Source organism: Phyllostomus hastatus, unplaced genomic scaffold, assembly GCF_019186645.2.
Source record: "Phyllostomus hastatus isolate PE091 unplaced genomic scaffold, TTU_PhHast_1.1 phas_contig_34, whole genome shotgun sequence".
NCBI classification, from domain to species: domain Eukaryota; kingdom Metazoa; phylum Chordata; class Mammalia; order Chiroptera; family Phyllostomidae; genus Phyllostomus; species Phyllostomus hastatus.
The window spans coordinates 22,922,169-22,943,167 of record NW_025333857.1 but is presented as its reverse complement, the minus strand read 5'-3'; the positions used below and the strand labels follow the sequence as shown (position 1 = coordinate 22,943,167).

The following is a 20,999-nucleotide window of genomic DNA, read 5'->3' as shown; positions in this document are numbered from 1 at the left end:
ATCATCTTCTAAGCACTAGTTAGTTCAGTTTTAGCCTAAGTGACATATGGAAGGTGTCAGTTGTGAATATTTATTGGGATTGAAATGGACTCTTAAGAGGTGAATGCAGAGGGAAAGCATCTTAGGATATTAATAGAGCCCATATATGCCACCCAGAGGATGATGGATGAGCGGGCCCTTACCCTCTCCAGAAGCTGGGGAAGGTTCCTTCTGGGAGTGGTGCAGAACAATGCAGTTGCAGGAACCTGGTGTCATCTCTAGCTGTTTGGAGGATAGGTTTGAATTCAGGCGCAGGTGGGGAAAAAGGTGCCCAGCAGAGAAAATGAGAGGCAGGTTTTCCCTCTCATTTAAGTAAAGAGTTTAACATCACAAAGAAAGCCTTTAGCTTCCCAGTGCCCATGGGGCATGCCTGGCCTCTCTCCATTTCTGTGGTAAATCCATCAAGACAAAAAATGCTCCCATCTCAGAAAGAGAGCTTCGGAGGTGAACACAGTGGAGCCAAAGGAAGAGCCTTCACTTTTGATCACAAATGTATGGAAGCTGTCAAAGACACTGAAGGTAACTTGGGTTTGCTGTGAAGTTTAAAAGTATTTTTCAATGAGAATCTCTAATGTGGACATGAGTGCAGTTAAATAGGAGTTCATACATAATACTCTGTATCTATTGATAAATGTGGATTTCATTCAGCTTTTTAGTTAAGGTATAATTTCCATAAAGTAAAATTCACCCTTTTTAGTGCACAATTCTGTGAATTTTTGCTGAAGTATAAAATCATTTAACCAACACTCAACCCAAATATACAATAGTCCCTTCACCTCCCAAAGTTTCTTGGCTCCTTTGTAGTCAGTCCCTCAGCCATGACAGCCACTGGTCTGTTTTCTTTCTATAGTTTTGCCTTTTCTAGAATGTCATATAAATGGAATTATATAATCTGTAGCCTTTTCAGTATGGCTTCTTTCACTTAATATTGAACATATTTTCACTTACTGCATTTGAGATTCATTTCTATTGTTTATATATCAGTGATTTGTTCTTTTATTGCTAAGAATTTTATTCTAGGGCTGTATCACAGTTTGTTTATCGATTTCTTAGAAGGGGGGTGTGTGGATTGTTTCCAGGTTTTGGCAATTATGTATAAAGTCACCCATGTATGGGTTTTTGAGTGAACATGTTTTTATTTCCCTTGGGTAAGTACCTAGCTGTGGGGGGCTGTGTTCTGTGCCTGGTGCGTGTTTCACTTTGTAAGAAACTGCCAAATGGTTTTTCAAAGTGGGTGTACATTTTGCATTTACACCAAAAAAGGATGAGATTTCTGTTGCTCTATATCCTTGATAGCACTTTATATTATCCATTTTTTAAAATCTTAACCATTATTTGGTGTTTAGTGGTATCTCATGGCTGTGATTTGCATTTCTCTGATGACTAATGATATTGAACATCTTTTTACGTTTTTATTTGCTGTATACAGGAGTGGTGGGCAAATGTAGGTTTACAGTTGTAATACAAATAAATGATAATAAATAATATAAAAATAAATTGTTTTTCATGTACTCACAGCTGTATATTCTTTGATGCAGTGCCTTTTTAGCTTATACTCATTTGAAAGCAAATTGTTAATTTGCTAGAAACATGGTATTTTGTTTTAATTATTTTTATTATTATTTTTGGTTAGGCTGAAACTTTCAGCTCTCTGTTTGCCTGGCTAGCTCAACTAGTGCTCTCCCCCACCTTTGGCCACAGGAAAGACACTGAGATCAACATTGAGTGTAGCTAGTCTCATTTTCTTTAGGTCAGACAGCAGAAAACTGAATTATATGCAACATTTTTCCTGATAGTTTTGTTAATAAAAAATAACTGCTTCCATTCTCTCTGGAGAAGCCTATCCCATCTAGTGAAATGGAGCCATTAAGCCAAATTCCCCTTATAGGAGAAGAAACAACCATAGATGGTTTTTTTTTAAGAGGGTGACTTGTTTTTCCTAGAGCTATCAGACCCCAGAGGATTACAGGATTCTGGTTTTTAAAATAGCCCTAAGATTTCCTCAGGGCAAATATTGATTATTTGTGGCTTGAATCAAGAAATCTTAAATCAAGAAGGACAATGTGCTTCGGGTGTCACTTTAAAAAAATAAGAAGTTGATGCATCTGTAATATTGATATAATTTTTTTAGATATGAGATAAAAATAGGAGTAACAGCAACCTGTGCTACTTACCTGATTGAGAAAAAAATAAGGCATTGAAATATTTTCTTCTTTTAGTGTAATGTACTTGTAATGGACTTCTTTCCCAGCTCCCAGTGTTTTCTTTCTTGAGAACCACCTTCCTTGTCCTGTTGTTTCTCATTTTCCATGGCCCTGGGCCCTCAGCAGCCGTGTTTCTAGTACTGAACCCCACCCTCCTCCTTGGCCAGAATTGATGTGATCAGAGGTAGGTACCTGCCTCAATCTGGGCCAGACAGATCTCTACTGTTGCTGAATCTGACATGATACCAATTTTGGGGGCATGGCATTTCTTACCATGTGTACATGAAGTTAAAGAAACCTACTCTGCGAATGAAATAAAATGAAGCTTATTCTTGGAATGACCAAGATTCAAAGCAGAGAAAGTGTACCACCTATATTCCTTATGGTCCAGTTCTTTCTCTAAGCCCCTCTACACTTAAACATCATGACGCACTTCAATATGCTTTTGTTGAATTTTGTCTTAGATTAAAGGTAGCTTGAGTTGACTTCTAATATTGCAATCAAGAGTCTCAACGGAAGTAGCATTGGGTGATCTTGGCTAGGAAACCCTTCTCTCTAAGCTGGTATCCTGTAAAAATTCTGAGTCACAATTAACACAAATGCTGGGCTTAATGATGTCAGATGAATAACTGAAATTAAGAGTAAACACAGTCAGTTTGAAGGTAGGTCTCAATGGAGAAATGGAGTTATTTCATTATTTCTAAGTGTAGTAAGAGTCTTAGGATCTTAGTGGTTATACAGTTTAGTTCATATTGTCCAGCCTTTCACATAGAGCAGATCTTTCTTGAATTTCGCTGATGGCTGTCTGATCTCTTATTATGTGATATCAATTGGTTCAAGCCTGGGTCTACACATACCTAGATAGATAAATCTTATTTTTGGTTTAAAATTCATATTTCTTCCTCCAGACCCTGTTCCAGATATTTTCAGATAGTTATTGCTCTTAATATTCTTTTGGGATTCCTCTTCTCATTCACTTCTAAGGCCAACAATGGATAGGAGATTTTTGCCAGCAGGCATTCCTCTTTCAATTCTGAAACACTGATCAAACTTGCTGTTTGCTTTCTGATTGTGTGCTGATCACTCACACTCTCAATGCCTTAGCTCATGTGTTTTCCAACACATCGCAGTCCACTGCTAGAAGACTGCTTAGGGCAAGGACATTTTTGGCAATATGAAAAGATCACCTCACACAGACTTTGCTTATATCAAAAGAGTCAGCCCGACTATTTGAGAGTTTCCACAGACTGATGGTGGGAAGAATAAATAGGAGGCAACAGTTGTGAATGTGGGTAGGGAGGGGGGGCAAGCCCGGGCCACCCTCCTCTGCTGTGGCCTTGGGAATGGAAACTCAGCCCCACATGCCAGAAGCCAGGCTGGGCAATAATGGCATGCCAATCTGTGTCCCACAGCAGGTGCTGGGCCTCTGTGGGTGTCATCGTGAGACGAGGTGGCTGAAATGGACATGTCGAGTCAAGGGAATTTTGACTCACTGGACCTTGCAGAATTTGCTAAAAAGCAGTCATGGTGGTACAAACTGTTTGGCCAGGAATTGGACATGTAACTGGATGGCGGGTGCGTTTCCTGTTCCAGAAGGTTGCAAAGTTGGCTGCAACAGCTGTGGGAGGAGGATTTTTGTCTCGTTCAGCTTGCAAACCATACTGGGTCCATCCAAGTTGACTGGCAACAAGCAGAGAAGGACATGAAGAAAGCCAAGAAATAGCTGAAGATCATAAAAGCAACCACTTATCTACAGAGGTGAAAGGCAAAGCGGAGGAGATGCTGTCATTCATCAAGAAGAATGTTCTAGTGACTGGTGAATCTTTTGGAGGCTTTCTGCTTGGCATGGCACCCTAAGGAGGACGACTCATTATTCCTGCTTTTTCCAACTAGCAGCCCCTTCACTCCCTGATAGGACATCAGTCTCTTTTTCCTCCTCCTCTTCTGTGCCTTCCTTCCTGCTGTAGCATATCTGAATGGCTTCTATAGGTATCTGTTGGTACGGCCCTACTCTGAGCCTCCTGATAACAGAAGAGACAATAGACATTAACTCTCCTCCCAGAACACTCCCTATTTGACTGATCTTTAGGTCAGCAACAATGTTTCTTTCCCCCTACATAAGACACTTACTAGAACACATTACAAGATGGCTCACCGTAGAGGATGAGTGAATCCTCAACGTTTATTCCAAATGATTTGGAAAGGGAATAACAATCCTATAGGTACCTTATTATGTGCTGCATGGAAAGGAACTGAATACATTTGCCTTTAATCATGAATAAAAAAAAAGAAAGGAAGCACCTACAGTACTCCTTGTATATACAGTAGATGATCAACCTATTTGGTAAGTCTAGTAAATTATTGATGACCAAGCTATCAAGCTTTTCTATGTAGATAAAATTTGTTTACACCCTTTTCCCCCAAACTGGAAAGAAAGTAGTCTTGAAGTTTGTGATTAGATTTCCATCCTCTCACTTCAGAACAACAGCTAACATAGGGCCTGCAAGAGCAGTACCATTTCGTAGCTAGTTTGGACGTGTCACAGACCAGCTGGGACTGGAAGTTCGTGGAACTCCAGAGTTACTGGGCTGTGTCAGACTGATGAATTATGTAGAACCTGTTTTCCATGAGTATTATTAATCATGCTCAAGCAAATGAAGACATGCTAATTAATTTGTGGTGGTTTTTACCTGCAAATGCCAAAGGAACTAAACCAAATTAAATCTTTTATTCTCTTCAAGACCAGCACCCTGTTAAATACCTTATGACTTACCAATTCACTTTGAAAGACATGGTTCTTTGAAAACTTAGTGTGACTCTGATTTCAAAATCCAAAGGCACTTTTATGAAAGTGTAGGCCAAAGTTTTACACATAATGACTTGGAAAATGTATAGATGGCATTCATTGCTATGATTTACAGAGGACCCAGCATACCCCAGGGCCTCTGTATTAGATAGTTGACCCATGTTATCTCATGGGTAGGTATTACCAAAAAGCCTAGAGGTTGGTATTATCATCTAATTGTACAAATGAAGAAATAGACTCAGACACTTGATGTAGATGCCCATGTCATGCAACTTAATAGTAATGAGCTAGAATGCAAAGCCAGACCTGTATGACTCCATGCTTTTTCCACTGGTCCGTGCTTCTCCAAAGGAGACAGTTCACTGTATGTGTGAATTTTGCCTGCCAGATACTTGTGTGCTGTGCATGGTGCGCTCTGCACTGTATTTGAACAGTGAGGGTTTCACTTTTTATTTTCTCTATTGGAGAAAAGTTTGAGAACAGTTTTGGGATTTTTTAATGATTTTCATTACAGCAGCATCATGTGTAATACTACTCCATTTTCACTCTCAACTATCTGTGTACATTCCTTTTGGTAACAATTAAAATATTGTTGCACAGATAAGGGATCCTTTTCTATCCACAGCCAGGTGTTTGTCATGTGAGTCATGTTTAAGGTGCCTCTGAAAGCAAGTGGTCTCTGAACATGGCAGTGGGACAGTGGGAAGACTGAAAGTTGCAGACTCTAACTGACCACAGATGGTTTGCAAGGGATGATACCCTGCACCTTATGTCCTTGTCTAGTTCAATGTTCCTGGTTATCTTTCCCAACACTACCTAATGTCTGACAAAATTGAGCTGAGCCTTATTTGGGGGATGTTGACTGTCATTATTGGTGTTTCCCTTGGCAGCCACCCAGTGTGTCCACAGAGGGAAGTATGACAGTTAGTGCCTTGTAGATGGTTGAGGTGTCAAAGTGGAGTCCTCTGATATATCTCCTGAGAGCAAGCCCCACTGAGGTTGGATAGGCTGGATCAGCATTGACTCCAGAGCTGGTCATGCTGCAGGTAAGAATCTGGGAAGCAGGGTTCTGGCCGAGGTGTCTTTAGGGGGGCTTAAGTTCCTTCATGCATGTTTAGGTGGTTACTGGCTTTCTTGCAAGGACTCAAAGCACTAGAACTTCTGTTAGAGGAGAAGCCCATGGAGCACTCTACTCAAGACAAAATATTATGCGAACTGACATGCACTCTGCTGCTTCTTTAGATGACATGTAAATTATCTTCATTGCTAGTTATTTCACTTATTTTGTCCTACCCAAATTAAAGAAATACTAGTCATATATACACATAACTATATACATATATTTGTATATATGTGTATATACACAAATATATATGTGTGTGTATATATATATATATATATATATAGAGAGAGAGAGAGAGAGAGAGAGAGAGATATCACACTTGAGCATCTCTCTTCACCACTTTAAGCACAGATGTTCCTGTTTTGTCAGTGAGTTAGTGAGATGCACAGGAGCACGTACTCTCGAATCTCCATCTGTCACTGTGTCATGTAAGGCAGGTCACATTCTCTCTGAGTCAAGGTTTTGTTTTTTCACCCATGAGATGGGATGATTACTCTTACCTTAGAGGGCTATTCTGAATGAAGATTAAATGTAAGTGAAATGATCAGTGTCTAGCTTACAGAGGATGCTCAAAACTGCATGTTTTCTTTTGCTAAAATGAAGACCATTGCTTTTTATTTCTAAAGGTCTCTAGAACCCCCCCTTCTCATCCTGACACACCACACATACAGGGTCCAGCAGAAGTAACTCCACTGAGTGTGGCTAGTAGGTAGGTGAATGTCTCACAGGAGATGGACAGCAATTTGAACATTTCACCTAAAGTGAAGTCATATGGCATGCTTGAGTGTGATATGATTTTGTAATAAAAGATTTTTATGTAATAAAAAAGTGATGTTATTTGCGCAGGACCCTGTAAATACACACACCACTTCTTTGTGTGTTTTTCAGGCAAACATTTCAATATAGTGTGGTAGTGTTTGCAAGTTGTAGTCAGCATTAATAAATTAAAGTTTTCCTTATATTTCTTCTGTTACTCTGTCCTCTTCCACAGGATACAACAAGAGAAATAGGAATTAGAATTGCATGGTATAGTGCTCAATCTTTTCCTGACTCCTAATTAGAACCTCCTTGCATGCACACACACACATATACTCCCCCTCTTCGCATTTTATCCTCCTCTGTCTTCCTTTTAAGATGTCCTCACTGCACACGTTTTTCATTGTTGGATGTGTTTCTGCTGGAACCAGAAATAGCAAAAGTGTCTGCTTGATTGTGGCAGAGTAATGCATGTGTTGGGTGGCATTGTCAAACTCTCATAAAAATTTAGAAAAATGCTCTCACTATCTCATAGGCTAGTCAAAGGCAGAAGCAGCAAGAGTTATTGGGAAAGGAGTGGCAAAGGGAAAAAATACACCACTGCTTTTTCCAGGAAGAAAGGAGGGAGCTAGGGAGCAATAGGAAAATCTTTATTTTCCTAGAGACCGAATTGGGTATGTAACTGGCTCAGAAAAAAAATGAAAATAAATCCCTCAGAGTTCCACTGCCCTTCAAAAGGAAGGAGTGGTAAATTGCCTCTCTTTGCTGGGCCCCTGCCAGAGGCTTATCTCCATGCTGAAATAATGTCTTCTGGAGCCAATTCTACATTTCAAGACTTTGTTCTGTCTTTTTTCCCTAGCCATTCTTTCATCAGTTCTAGCTTCCCTGGCTGGAAGGCTGGTGCTAATGTCAGCCAGATCCCTGTGTGTGAGTGAGGGGCTTGCCTGACAAGAGCCCCCACGAGTGCCCTAAGGTTCCCTGCCTCGTGACCTGCAACCCCCTTTGCATTCCCCCCCCCCCCACATTGTGCTGTGCTTGAGCTGTGTAGCGAACAGAATATGGCAGAAGTGATGGTATGTCACTTTTGAGACTGGATTACAAAAGATGCTGCAGCTTCCATTTTGGTCTCACTTACTCTCTCTTGGGTCATTTGCTCTGGGGCAAAGCTTCCTGCCATGTTCTGAGGACACTCCCAGAATGCTGTGTAGAGGCCAGTGTGGTAAGGAACTGATACCTCCAGCCAGCACCCATATAATGTAGCCTTCTCGACATTGTATTTTTCAGTGCCAATCTAGCCTTCAGATGATGGCAGCCCCAGCTGATAGCTTCATAGCAATCTCACAAGAGACCCTGAGCCAGAATCGCCCAGGTGAGCCAATTCCAGATTCCTGACTCTCAGAAACTGGGAAAAATAAGTATTTGTTGTTTGAAACAACTGTCAAAAATTGAGAAGCATCTGCGATGTTACCCTACCTGTAAGCTAACAGATTAGCCTACTACAGTTCATGGACAGCAGTAGAAGTCCCAGGACTCCTGAGTCAGAGACAAATATAAGAGACGTTATATTATTCACAGCACAGCAGTCAGTGTGAGCCTGTTGCCTGCTGGTCCTACAGGGTGATGCAGGGATACACACAGATGGATGCTATACTGCAGTGGGTTCCCCTCACAGCTGAGGAACCCTCAGCTTGGAAAACCCCAATCTTTTTTAAGAGGGTTTCAAGAAAATCTGCTCAAACTTTCCTCTGGAGGGAGACATTATTTTTTATTACAGTGGATGGCAAACAATTCTGGCCTTTGCCCCAGACGGATACACTGTCTCCCTCTTCCAAGGTTATTTGTTCTACAAATATCCTAAAAAAGATCATCTGGACCAAAAGTGGTCAGTGCCTCTGCTCACAAGAAACACAGGGGGCTCAATGGAGACTTGCCTGCAATAGCCATTGAGTTTTGGGATAATTTTCTGTGCAGCAATAGGTAACTAATACAATGGGGATACCTTGTCTGCGCCTCACCTGTCAGAACCACTGCCTGTGCGGCAGAGTTGTGTCTGTTCACAGAGCAGGACTGCAGGGCCTTTGACTGCAGGAATGGGAAGGTACAGGAAGTCCTTTGGTTTGGGAGGGTGATAAAAAGGGAGACAGGGAAGGAAACAGATGTAAGGAAGGGACCAGTAGATGGAACAGACTAGATTTGACATCCATAGCTTCTTCTAGAAACAAAGATTTTACCTAGAGAATAGTTAGGCTTGTAAAATAAGAGAATTCATTAGTTAGCATCTTGCTGTGTTTAAAAAAAATTTCTTTTCATCTTTGCTAGTAAACTGCTGTTTTGCAGTGTTGGGGTGTTGCTAGAGGTTACTTCTCATACCTTTTCCCCCAGTGAAGGAAAATAATGTGCACTTAGTTTTGAGCCAATCCATAGAGAACCAAATTTAGAGAATCCTCTTTGAAAGGTATATGAGATAAAGTACTTAAAAGATTTTTTTTGTTTATTTTTTTATGCTGTGAAGATAAGGAATCAATTAAAAGATATCTTGGGTTTTCTGCCATTAGGCAATATCTTCCATTCTCCTCATGAAATCAATTGAGAGGACAAAGAGTTATTGAGAGTTATTTTAATTTGAAATGATATTTTGTTTTGTTTTATGTTTTTATTCAGTTTAAAGAATACAAAGTTTAGAACTATTAAATTATGCTCTTCATGGAGTCATTTTTAGAAACACAGAAAAAAATGAAAAAATGTGAATGAGCTTCAATTGGCCCATAAGAATGGATGACTTACAATGCTCAATAGATGACATTTCTCCAGGCTTCCCTCAGCTGGGACTCATTGATCGGAGAGGGCTCAGGGATGCTCTCTTAGTTCTCCAATAGGAAATTCCATGGCTGGTTATCCAGATTTTCAGCAGGATCTCTCTAGTAAGGCACCCACCTGGGGCAAGCTATAGTCTTGATTATAACTTGGAGGATAGGTTAAATACATGCTCTTTAATTTAATTTGTCTCCATTTCCTCATGTCTTAAGTGGGAACTGTAATACTTAGCTCTCTTATAGCTGTTGTGAAGTTTAAATATGCTAAAGTAGATAAAGAGTTTAGTATTGTTCTTTGCTTATAATAAATACTGTAAGTTAAGGCTAGTATTATCAATCCTCAATGATATTAGTAATGCTCCTCCATGGGTTATGTTATGTCATTGCAAATGCAATACAGTCCTGTTAGATGACATCAGGCTCTGTCTTGTCCTCTCTTTATACTGTAGGTCAAGTCATGCTTCTCATTTGCGTAGAGGTCTCATTTATATGGTGTTAGGTATGTATCTCTCTTCCTTGACAGATGGTACAGTCTTTCAATAAATGCCTGCTCTTGATCTTGTCATTGTGATACTAGACAAAAAAATCCCACCCAATTACCAAATTTTGCAAAGCCTGGCTATTCTCATAGCATATTGATTTTAACTTTTTCTTAAATAGGAAGGCTGTTTATGGAAAATTTTCCCCAAAGTCTGTAATCCCTAATGGGTTCAATGTGTTTTGTGTCTAAAAACCACAAACTTGGACCAAGAGGAGGCCAGCACTGTGAGTTATTCTGCAGGTGTGAGTAGGAATGTAGTGTCCAGAGGCTTTGCCCTTTTGGGAAGATCTTTTCAGGCGTGAAAACCAGTGGTGTAGGCATCATACATGATGGCACTCAGCATTCCCCGGGCTTGTCACAGTCTGGAGAAAAGTATCTTGCAGCTCTGGTAGTGAGAGCCAGCCTTTTATGTATGTACCAAGGACCTCACAGTGTGTTGGAGCCGAGACTGAGGGTGCAGCAGATAACTGATGGTGCCTCAGCCACATTGCTTTGGCACCCACCATTCCTACTCAGCCCTATCCTATGGCTTCTGCTGCAAGGACCCGTGAACCTTTGCTTAGGGCTTTCTCTGGCCATGGGAGCCCTCTTAGCTTAAGTCTGGGGCAGGCAGGGCAGTTAGCCCTTGGAACTGAAGGACTTGAAGACTAAATGCCAATCTCCTTTGCCTTTTATGTAGGGAAATTCCAAGGTGTCTTCTATAGTTCTCTGCTGTGACTGAGTCCCAACTTTACCAGATTGGTGCCATGCTTGATAATATTCTCTTCATCTGTTTTCTTCTCTTTCCCTTTTCACTTCTCTACTCCCTAAGCAATGATTCCTAGGATCATCTTGCAGATAAACTCATATCCTTGTCTCAAAGATGGCTTTGGAGAAACTCAACCTAAAACAAAGGACCCACTATCATTGCTTCACTTTCTCAACCCATAATTATACTGTGCCCTGTGGAAGCTCATTCCCTAGAATCCCCCTTCTCTGTATCTCATAGGAAGGAGGGAATGAAAGAGGGGGCTTGACATCGTAACCATCCACAATATGGGTGATTTCAAACCCTTCATCTCTTCAACCCTTCATTTATATCTTGTAGAGTGCTATGATGTAGTATTTCCATTTTAGAGATGAGTAAACTGAGGCCAGAGGATTAAGTATCTTGATTGAGGCAATGCAGCTTCTAGACGACATAGAACCGGATCCCAGGTTTTCTTACTGTTTGAAAATGTTCTTGTTTCCAGTTCATTTCTGAAGGTGTGAACAGATCAGGAGAGGAGTAGTGTACATCCTTGCATTCTGCATTAGGCGTTTAAAAAAGAAGCATGATATGGCTCCAAAGATTTCATGTTATGAATAGAATAAAATACAACTCCATCCTATGGCCTGCACGGTCCTACCTGATCTGGTGCCTACTTATTTCTCTGATGTCACCTTATACCACTCGTCCCCTTCCACACACTGTTCTAGCCAAACTGACCTTTCTTCTGTTCCAGGCACACAACAAGCTCATCCCCCACCTGTGCCCTTGCTGGTTCCTCGGCTGAGAATGTTCCTCAGATCTTTGCAGGGCCACCTCTTCATGAACATTCTTGTCTTTGTGGAAATATGGCTTCGTCAGAAGAGAAGTCCTCCTCCTCTGTGAGCTGAAGCTAAGCCCTCCTGTCCCCTGTTCATCTCTCCTGGTATTTGCCCAGGCATTCTCCCCCCAGTCCTTCTTTTTAGATTATATTCTCACTTGCTTCTTGCTTGTTTTCTAGCCCTACTAGCTGTAAGCTGGTTAGGACAGGGACCTCACTTGTCTTGTTCATGTTTTCCCAGGGCCTAGAACAGTGTTGGTACACAGTTGTCAAATGAACACACAAATAAAGGTGAGGCAGTAGAGAAGAAAAATTCTAAGCAAGTATACGTGGAGGACCTTAAAACATATTTTGTATATAACTAAGATTTATTTAGCCAGCCCTTTGTAATCAGCAGAATTAATATAACTTGAAAGCAAATGCATCTTGCTGACATTTTGGAACCTGTGTGTACGCATTAATACCAATCAATTTAAGTGTGGGTTTCACAGCATGCCATTCAGATGAGAAATGCTGGAAAGGGAGAAGGTGGACAGCTTCTTAGCTTCTTTTTTTTTTCTGGCACATTTAACACCATTCCAGTAAACTGAGCCTGGGTTTAATTAAATATTGTTTGGGGTAGGGATACAGGGTTTAAAGAAAGTCTTAACAATTCTTCTTATCTTGGACTTCACTTAAAAAACAACAAAGATATTGTGGTTAAAAAGCTTACTGTTTAAGTCCTCTGAAATCTAGTTTTTGGGTTTCTTTATCTCTTTTACTTTGATATTTGCATTTTTGATCAATGATTATTTTAGGGAATTGAGAGATAGAAAATGATACACCTGTGTTCATATATTTGTTTTGGTAACATTCCTTACTTTTCCTGATTGTGAGATTGACTATATTCATCTGAAAATTTAGAAAGTAAAGAAAATATAAAGAAGAAAGTAAAAAGTACCCATAAGTCTATCCATTAACAGTGACTGCTGACATTTTGATGTGTTTCATTCCAGTTGTTTTGCTAGGGTTCTGAGTATCTGTGTACTATGGTTCTTCAAGTCGAAGATACTATCTGTTGTTTCCACTAAACATTCCACTAAAGTGGAATGTTGTTTTAGTTACTGTATTTCAAGAAAAACAGAGCTAAAGATATATATATATATATATATATATTTATTTTTTTTTGCTAGAACATTGATAATTATGTACCATTTTCTTCTTCTAAAATTTGGGACTATGTTCCCCTTTTACTTTCACGCTAAAATTTTTTTTAATACATTTTATTGATTATGCAATTACAGTTGGCCTATTCCCCCCCTTCATTCCTCTCCACCCTGCACACCCTCTCCCACCCACATTCCCCCCCTTTAGTTTATGTCCATGGGTCGTACATATAAGTTCTTTGGCTTCTACATTTCCTATAATGTTCTTACCCTCCCCCTGTCTATTTTCTACCTACAATCTATGCTACTTATTCTCTGTACCTTCTCCCCTCTCTCCCCCTCCAACTCCCCTGTTGATAACCTTCCATGTGATCTCTATTTCTGTGGTTCTGTTCCTGCTCTAGTTGTTTGCTTAATTTCTTTTGGTTTTGTTTTAGGTGTGGTTGTTAATAATTGTGAGTTTGCTGTCATTTTACTGTTCATATTTTTATCTTCTTTTTCTTAGGTAAGTCTCTTTAACATTTCATATAATAAGGGCTTGGTGATGATGAACTCCTTTCACTTGACCTTATCTGAGAAGCACTTTATCTGCCCTTCCATTTTAAATGAAAGCGTTGCTAGATAGAGCAATCTTGGATGTAGGTCCTTGCCTGTCATGACTTGGAATGTTTCTTTCCAGCCCCTTCTTGCCTGCAAGATTTCTTTTGAGAAATCAGCTGACAGTCTGATAGGAACTCCTTTGTAGGTAACTGTCTCCTTTTCTCTTGCTGCTTCTAGGATTCTCTCCTTCATTTTTATCTTGGATAATGTAATTATGACGTGCCTTGGTGTGTTCCTCCTTGGGTCCAACTTCTCTGGGACACTCTGAGCTTCCTGGACTTCCTGGAAGTCTATTTCTTTTGCTAGATTGGGGAAGTTTTCCTTTATTATTTGTTCAAATAAGTTTTCCACTTGTTGCTCTTCCTCTTCCCCTTCTGGTACCCCTATAATTCAGATGTTGGAACATTTAAAGGTGTCCTGGAGGTTCTTAAGCCTCTCTTCATTTTTTTAAATTCTTGTTTCTTCATTCTTTTCTGGTTGGATGTTTCTTTCTTCCTTCTGGTCCACTCCATTGATCTGAGTCCCAGTTTCCTTCCCATCACTATTGGTTCCCTGTACATTTTCCTTTATTTCACTTATTGTAGCCTTCATTTTTTCATCTAATTTGCGGCCAAATTCAACCAATTCTGTGAGCATCTTGATTACCAATGTTTTGAACTGTGCATCTGATAGGTTGGCTATCTCTTCATTGATTAGTTGTATTTTTTCTGGAGCTTTTTTTGTCTTGACATGCCTGTTACATAGTGAGGGGTGGAGCCTTAGGTATTCACCTAGACGGGGCAACCCACATCTTTGCGTTGTGACATTGTTTGTGGGGAAGGGGTCTGAGAGAGAACAATGGCACTTGTTTCTCTCTCTGCCAGCTTTCATTCACTTCCCCTACTTCCCACAATCAAACTGGGCCCTTCTGGTCCTGATTCCCATGTGGGTGGGCTTGTGTATGTTCTAGGACCTTGTGGATCTCTCCAACGAAGAACTCTCCTCTGAGGCTGGGAGTTTTTCCCACTGCTGCCTCAACCCCCACAGGTGTTTTCAATAAGTGGTTTGAAGCTTTATTTCCCCCGAGCTGGATCCCTGGGTTGCAAGGCCTGTCTCGCTCCTCAGTTGTTTCTCCTGGTTTATCTGCACGTGAATGTGGGACCCCCTGCTTCACCAGCCACCACAGTAGCCTTGTCGGCCAGCTGCAGCCTTGTGCACCCAGCTCCACAGTCCTGCACTGGGTCCGCCAGCTGCTGCCTTGCCGTGTATCCTCTCTGCCTGTCTCTACCCCTCCAACCGGTTTGGATGACTGTGTCTTCTTTAACTCCTTGGTGGCCGGACTTCCATACAGTTTGATTTTCTGTTAGTTCTGGTTGCTTTTTTTTTTTTAATTGTTGTTGTCCTTCTTTTGGTTGTGCGAGGAGGCACAGTGCGTCTAGCTATGCCTCCATTTGGCCGGTAGTCTCACTTTCACTCTAAAATTAATTCAACATCACTTTTGGCCAGGCATAGATGTATAGATTGCCCCTGCGATGTGCTGCTTCCTATCATGTGCACTTCAGATCTTGACCCCAGTGGCATCTTTCTCTATAGTCTAAAGTCAGAACATATTTAAAAATAATGGGATTTTATCTACATTTTCTACTTGATTCAACTTTTAATTTTTTTGTATTGACTGCCTATCACAAGTTGCTCTTGAAATTCAGCCAGAAGCTTTTACTCATGTATTTTCAGTGCCCAAATAATAGTCCTTCATGATACATGAATCAGTCATACCAAGCTCTTCCAGCTTTAAAGATTTTATGATATATTTGATGAGACTGGGCACCATTCCCATGTGTATTGCAAGAAATGATAAGTATGTCACAATTTAATCTATTTGGCAGCTTGTAAGTTCTTTTGGATATAAATTATTAAATGCATCTTAATTTAAAATATGTATCCAGCTGTGAAAAAACATGCACCATAGAATCAAAGATACATGATATATGTGTAACAATGTGAACGTCTTTATTTCAGAACAGTGGTTTTCAACTCTGCCACACATTATAATCATCAGGATATTAAAAATAAATCTGTGCCATAATTATACGCTCAGACCTTCCAGAGAGGCCCAGGGAGTCATATTTATTTAAAAACACACACACACACACACACACACACACACACACACAGAAACACTTCTCAGATATTTCAATGAGTAGCCAGGATTGAGAACAACAATTTTATAGCTAATATACCAGGATTACTCTGAGGGTGGGAACTCTCTTTATTTGGGAAAATACCTTGGTAAGCATTCTGGGATAGGAGGCAGGACCCAAAGAGGACTGTTGTTCAGGACCTATAGGACCTGTAAGAGTTATGTGGCTTGCATAGGAAAATAAGAGAATAAATTTTATTGCTCTTAGAAGAGGTAGAGAGAAGAGGGAGGATGAAGAAAGATGTGTCCATGAAATGTGAGGCTGGTTAATGTAACAGACACATAGCCAGTGGACATTTCCTTTAGTGGGGTGGCTAAAAATAATTTTAAAAATGACAACACTTAATGTTCAATTTGAAATAGTTTGCATATTGTTAAGTGAATTCACCTTCCTTCCAAATTCTTTTTTTTAAAAGATTTTACTTACTTATTTTTAGAGAGTGGGGAAAGGAGGGAAAGAGAGAAACATCAATGTGTGGTTGCCTCTTGCGTGCCCCGTACTGGGGACCTGGTTTGCAACCCAGGCATGTACCCTGACTGGGAACTGAACCAGCAACCCTTTGGTTCACAGGCCAGCACTCAATCCACCGAGCCACACCAGCCACGGCTTCCTTCCAAATTCTTGATTCTATTACTCTCTTGAATGCTTTGTGTGTTTTTTTTTCCTGGTGGAAATTGAGGAAGTTGCTGAACTAAAAACCTAAACTCTTTGTTGATATAGAATAGGATAGAAAAGTATTCTGAAATTGAGGTGATGATGAACATATCACCCTTCAGGAATGGATTTTGTTTTTTATTAAGGTATGCAATTAATGGCTTAAGCCAAATTAGTTCAACATGTAAATCCAGGAAATCTTAACTTGGCATGTAGTTCAACACATGTGAACATGCCCCTGTATCTTTGTATTCTTATTTTAAAATAAATTGGGATCATACTGTATACCCAGTTTGTAAAAAAATTTTCTTTCTTTCTTTTTAAGAAAGCGCAAGGGAGGGAGAAAGAGAGGGAGAAAAACATCAATGTGTGGATGCATCTCACATGCCCCCTACTGGGAACCTGACCCACAACCCAGGTATGTGCCCTAGATTGGGACTCAAACCAGCAACCCTTTGATTCGAAGGCCTGCACTCAGTCCACTGAGCCACACCAACTAGGGCTATATACACAGTTTTGTATCCTGTTTTCTTTGCTTAGTATAGTGCCATAACCTTTTTCCCACATCATTAATTATTCTGAGAGAGCTTGAATTTTAATTCATAGTCTATCTTATAATCATACTGATTTATTTAAATATTATCTTAAGGGACATAGTACAGGACAATGTGAGTACTCAGGCTGTACAGCCAGAGGCTCTGCCTTCCCTGCACCAGCTGCGTTGCTTGGGCAGGCGTCTTGGTACCACTGCCCCTGTGCTGACACAGTGTTATCCTTACAAAAGGGTCTCAGTTTCAGTGGCTAAAAGTGGGGTATAATTGTTTTCAGTTTGTTTCTTTAATAATTAGTGAGTTGGAATCCCAATTTACCTTCTGTTAGTATTTTACAATTTATTATTCTCAGATCAACTTTTTCAGGATTGAAATGTTAATTTATTTGAGTATGTGTCCATGTTGCTGTGTTGACAAAGCAAGGTCATGAATCATTGTAGAGAAAGCAGATCTGCCTCAAAGAAGTTTTACTGGTTCATCTGCATGATAAAGTAAATTACCTACATAGTTCTTTGAGGGGAAATATTCCACAGTTACCTACCAGGTGGGATCAAACCCATCTGCAGATGTTCAGGTGAGAAATCTAACCTAGAATAAGGGAGAGAAATGTTTATGAAAAGGAAAGCAGAAAACCGGTAAGCTGCCAATTGCCAAGAAGTTCATATTAGGATCTTATTAGGGAGTGATTTAGAATAACTGAGCATCATCAGCTTCATAATTGTGATGAGCATAGCACAGGAGGTACTGGGTACCCAACCTGCCAGACAATCTGGACAAGTTTACTGGGCTGTGCGTGGGAACCATGGCAAACAGTTTATACTCAGTCCTCATGGCCACTTCTCAGCAGATCATTTCATTAACAAAATCAGCATTACAATTATAACAGTTTTATTTCTGAGTGGGAGGAGGGAAGAATTTATTGAAAAGAAGTTCATGCTCTTTGCTTTTACTCTTTAGAAGATAAGCAAGATGATATCTTCTGAGTGCTTTGAAATGTCCTTTATGTAAAAGGTTTGCTGATCTGGTATTAAGTGATCTCAAGATCTCTGCACACATCAGGCTGCAAAATATTCCTGTGGCCCCCTTTTCTCTGTCCCCCCCCACCCGCTTATAGGAGTCACCTGCTTACCTATAGGCCCTTTGCAGAGATGCTATGGTGAAAAGGGTCACATCTGGTGCATCTGTCTGAGAATGTGAGAAGGTGAGAAGAAGGAAGAGGAATTCACAGCTACATCTTAGATGAGAGAGAGCAAGGGGGGGAGGGCAATTTAAGGGTGGGGAACTTATGAGACGTTAGAAGCAAACTCCTCCCTGATGCAGTTGGCTAGGCAGCCATGACTGCGAGCTAAAGGAGGAAGAGGTGGTGAATGGACTTCCATTCCAAATCAGAGAGCTGCAGATGAGGAGGTGGATGGTCTCAGAGAGACCTAGATACCATTTGACTTTGTTAAAGATATTTGGAGAGTATAGAATAAAGTTAAAAATAGCACAGCTGCACAGACCAGACTTTGGCTCAGGAGAGAGGCAAGAGAAAGGCAATGGCAGAGATCAGCAACCTTGAAAACAAATGCTTTCCAGGCAGCCAAAAGCAAGATCGGAGAGTAAGAAATAAAGGGCTGCAGTGGGTAGACCTTCTGAAAGGGAAGAACTGGAGGAAAATGGGTATGTGTTAGCAAAGCCACAGCATCCAACAAGAAGCCTGGAGATGGGGGTCGTAGCTATGTACCATTGGGGTTTAACAAAAATAATTTATTTTTATTTAAAAATCTTTCAAAACCACAGGAAAGACCCCAATTCCATCTTCCTTTCTACATGTACACTCTTACTTCTCTTTTGACAAAGTATCTAATAGAAACTTGCAGTGATTACAAGTTACCCCTAAATACATCTGCCTATACCTCCTAAGAACAGGACAAGTTTTTATGCAACCACAGCTCTATTATTACACCTGAGGAAAAAATATTAATTCAGTAACATTAAAACAGAATCTAAGTTTGAATCTAACAGAATCAAATTTCCCCAGTTCTCCCTAAAATGTTCTTTGTAATCGTCTACCCTTCACCTCACAATCCAGGGTCTAATCAAGATACATGGATAGCATTTGGCAGTTATGTCTTAGGAAAGTTCCATTACTTTCCTTTTTCTCCTTCCTCCCTCCCTTCCTCCCTTCCTTCCTTCTCTTCTTTTTCTCCTGTTCCCCCTTCTCTTTTTCTCTTTCTTCCTCCTTTTCTCCCTCCCTTTCTTTCTCTTTCTCTTTTTTAAGTTGGATTTACTAGGGCATAATTTACATAAATATAAAAATATTTTAGAAAGTCCACTCCTTTCAGTGTACAATTCTGTTAGTTTTGATGTAATAACAATTGTGTTATTACCATCACAATGTAGGAGTTGCACATTTAGATCACCCTCCAAAATTCCTTCGTGCCTTTTGGCTGTCCCCCTTTCTGTACCCCCGGCCTTGGCAGCCATCGATCTATTTTTTTTCCCTATAATTTTGCCTTTTCGAAAATACCTTATAAAGTGAATCATACAGAATATAATTTTTTGAGCCTGTTTTCTTTTGCTTAGCCTAATTCATTTGAGATTCACCCATGGTGTTGCATGTGTTAATCACTTATTCCCTTTTATTACTGGGTGTACCATACAGATGTACTGTATTTTGTTTATCCAGGTGACACTGTAGTTTGTATTAACCAATTGAAAGAAACTTAGGTTGTTTTCACTTCTTGGTGATTAAGAGTAAAGCTACCATGAACATCTAGGATAAGTTTCATGTGAGCCCATGTTTTCATTTTTTTATTTATAAAAATACCTATTTTAATTAAACATTTTTTTACTTATTAAAAATACCTATTTATTTACCAAACAAGTGGGTGCACTTACCAGTATGAATTGATCTTTATAAGAAACCACCAAACTGTTTTCCAAAGTAGTTGTACAGTTTTGCATTTCTATGACCAGTGTTTGAGTTCCAGGAGCTCTGCTTCCTCCATTTTTAATGACATTGATTTGTTATGATGAGTCATGGTCATGATCCTGCAGGGGATCCAGTTTTGGTTTCTTCAGGCTAGTTCCTCACAATTAGACTCAGGACAGCATTTCTGTTAGCAGCATCATGTAGGTCATGTGGTGTAGCTCCCCCTGCATGGCACCAGGGGCCCTGCTGTGTCAGGCTGTGTTCCACTTTTGGAGATGCCACTGTCTTCCTACTTAAGGTTGTGACAAGCATATGTCTCCATTGTAAACACCCCTTTTTCCCTTTGTAATAAATACTCTGTGGATAAGAGGTTGCTCTGAGTCTATGTGGATATTTTGTTCTCCAATAATCTTCTTTCCATTTGCTTTTGCATTTGTCAATGATTTTGCCTGAAACAACTGTTACATTGGGTTCAGAGTGACAATTTCACATTCTGTCATTCCTTCTACATTTTTCAGCTGATGTTCTTCTGTAGAGAGGAAGCTTTCTCCCTTCTCCATTATCTTTTGAATATCATGATGGGCTTATATTTTTTCTATGTGTTTTAATTCATTACCATCATTGTTCTTTTTGATAATGAAATATGATCAGTGGCTGTCCCCTTGAGCCATCTTCTGGGTTCATTAATTTTTAAGTACTTCATTGCTTCCTGGTACAAGATGTTCCATTATCATCTTGTATTTTCCCTGTCTCAGATCTGGAATCAGCCATGTTTCCTAGGAGACCTGGTGACTTCTATTAGAGAATAATATAAGAACTAAGCACTAATTGTGTCTTGTGGCTATTGAGATTAATTTCTTCCAGGGCCTTTTCAGAGTCCAGTTAGGAAATTTCTTTTTGTTGATAGCTCAGATTCAAAGTCAAATAGACCTTTACCAGTCCTGGTTTTGTATTTGTTTTCCTCTCCCCTCTTTCAAGTAAACACCCTGGTCCCCAACAACAGCAATATGTTTTCTCATTTTCTCTCCCCTGCAAAATATAAATGCTTTTGGAATTATGATAGCATTCTATTACCAAGTACAATCCTAAGTAAAATTCCACA

General features: G+C 40.0%; 1 pseudogene; it reads left to right on the top strand.

Moving 5' to 3' along the window:
- Nucleotides 1–3,529: 3,529 nt before the first annotated feature.
- On the top strand, nucleotides 3,530–4,100 carry LOC123819891 (annotated as a pseudogene).
- The last annotated feature ends 16,899 nt before the right edge of the window (nucleotides 4,101–20,999 follow it).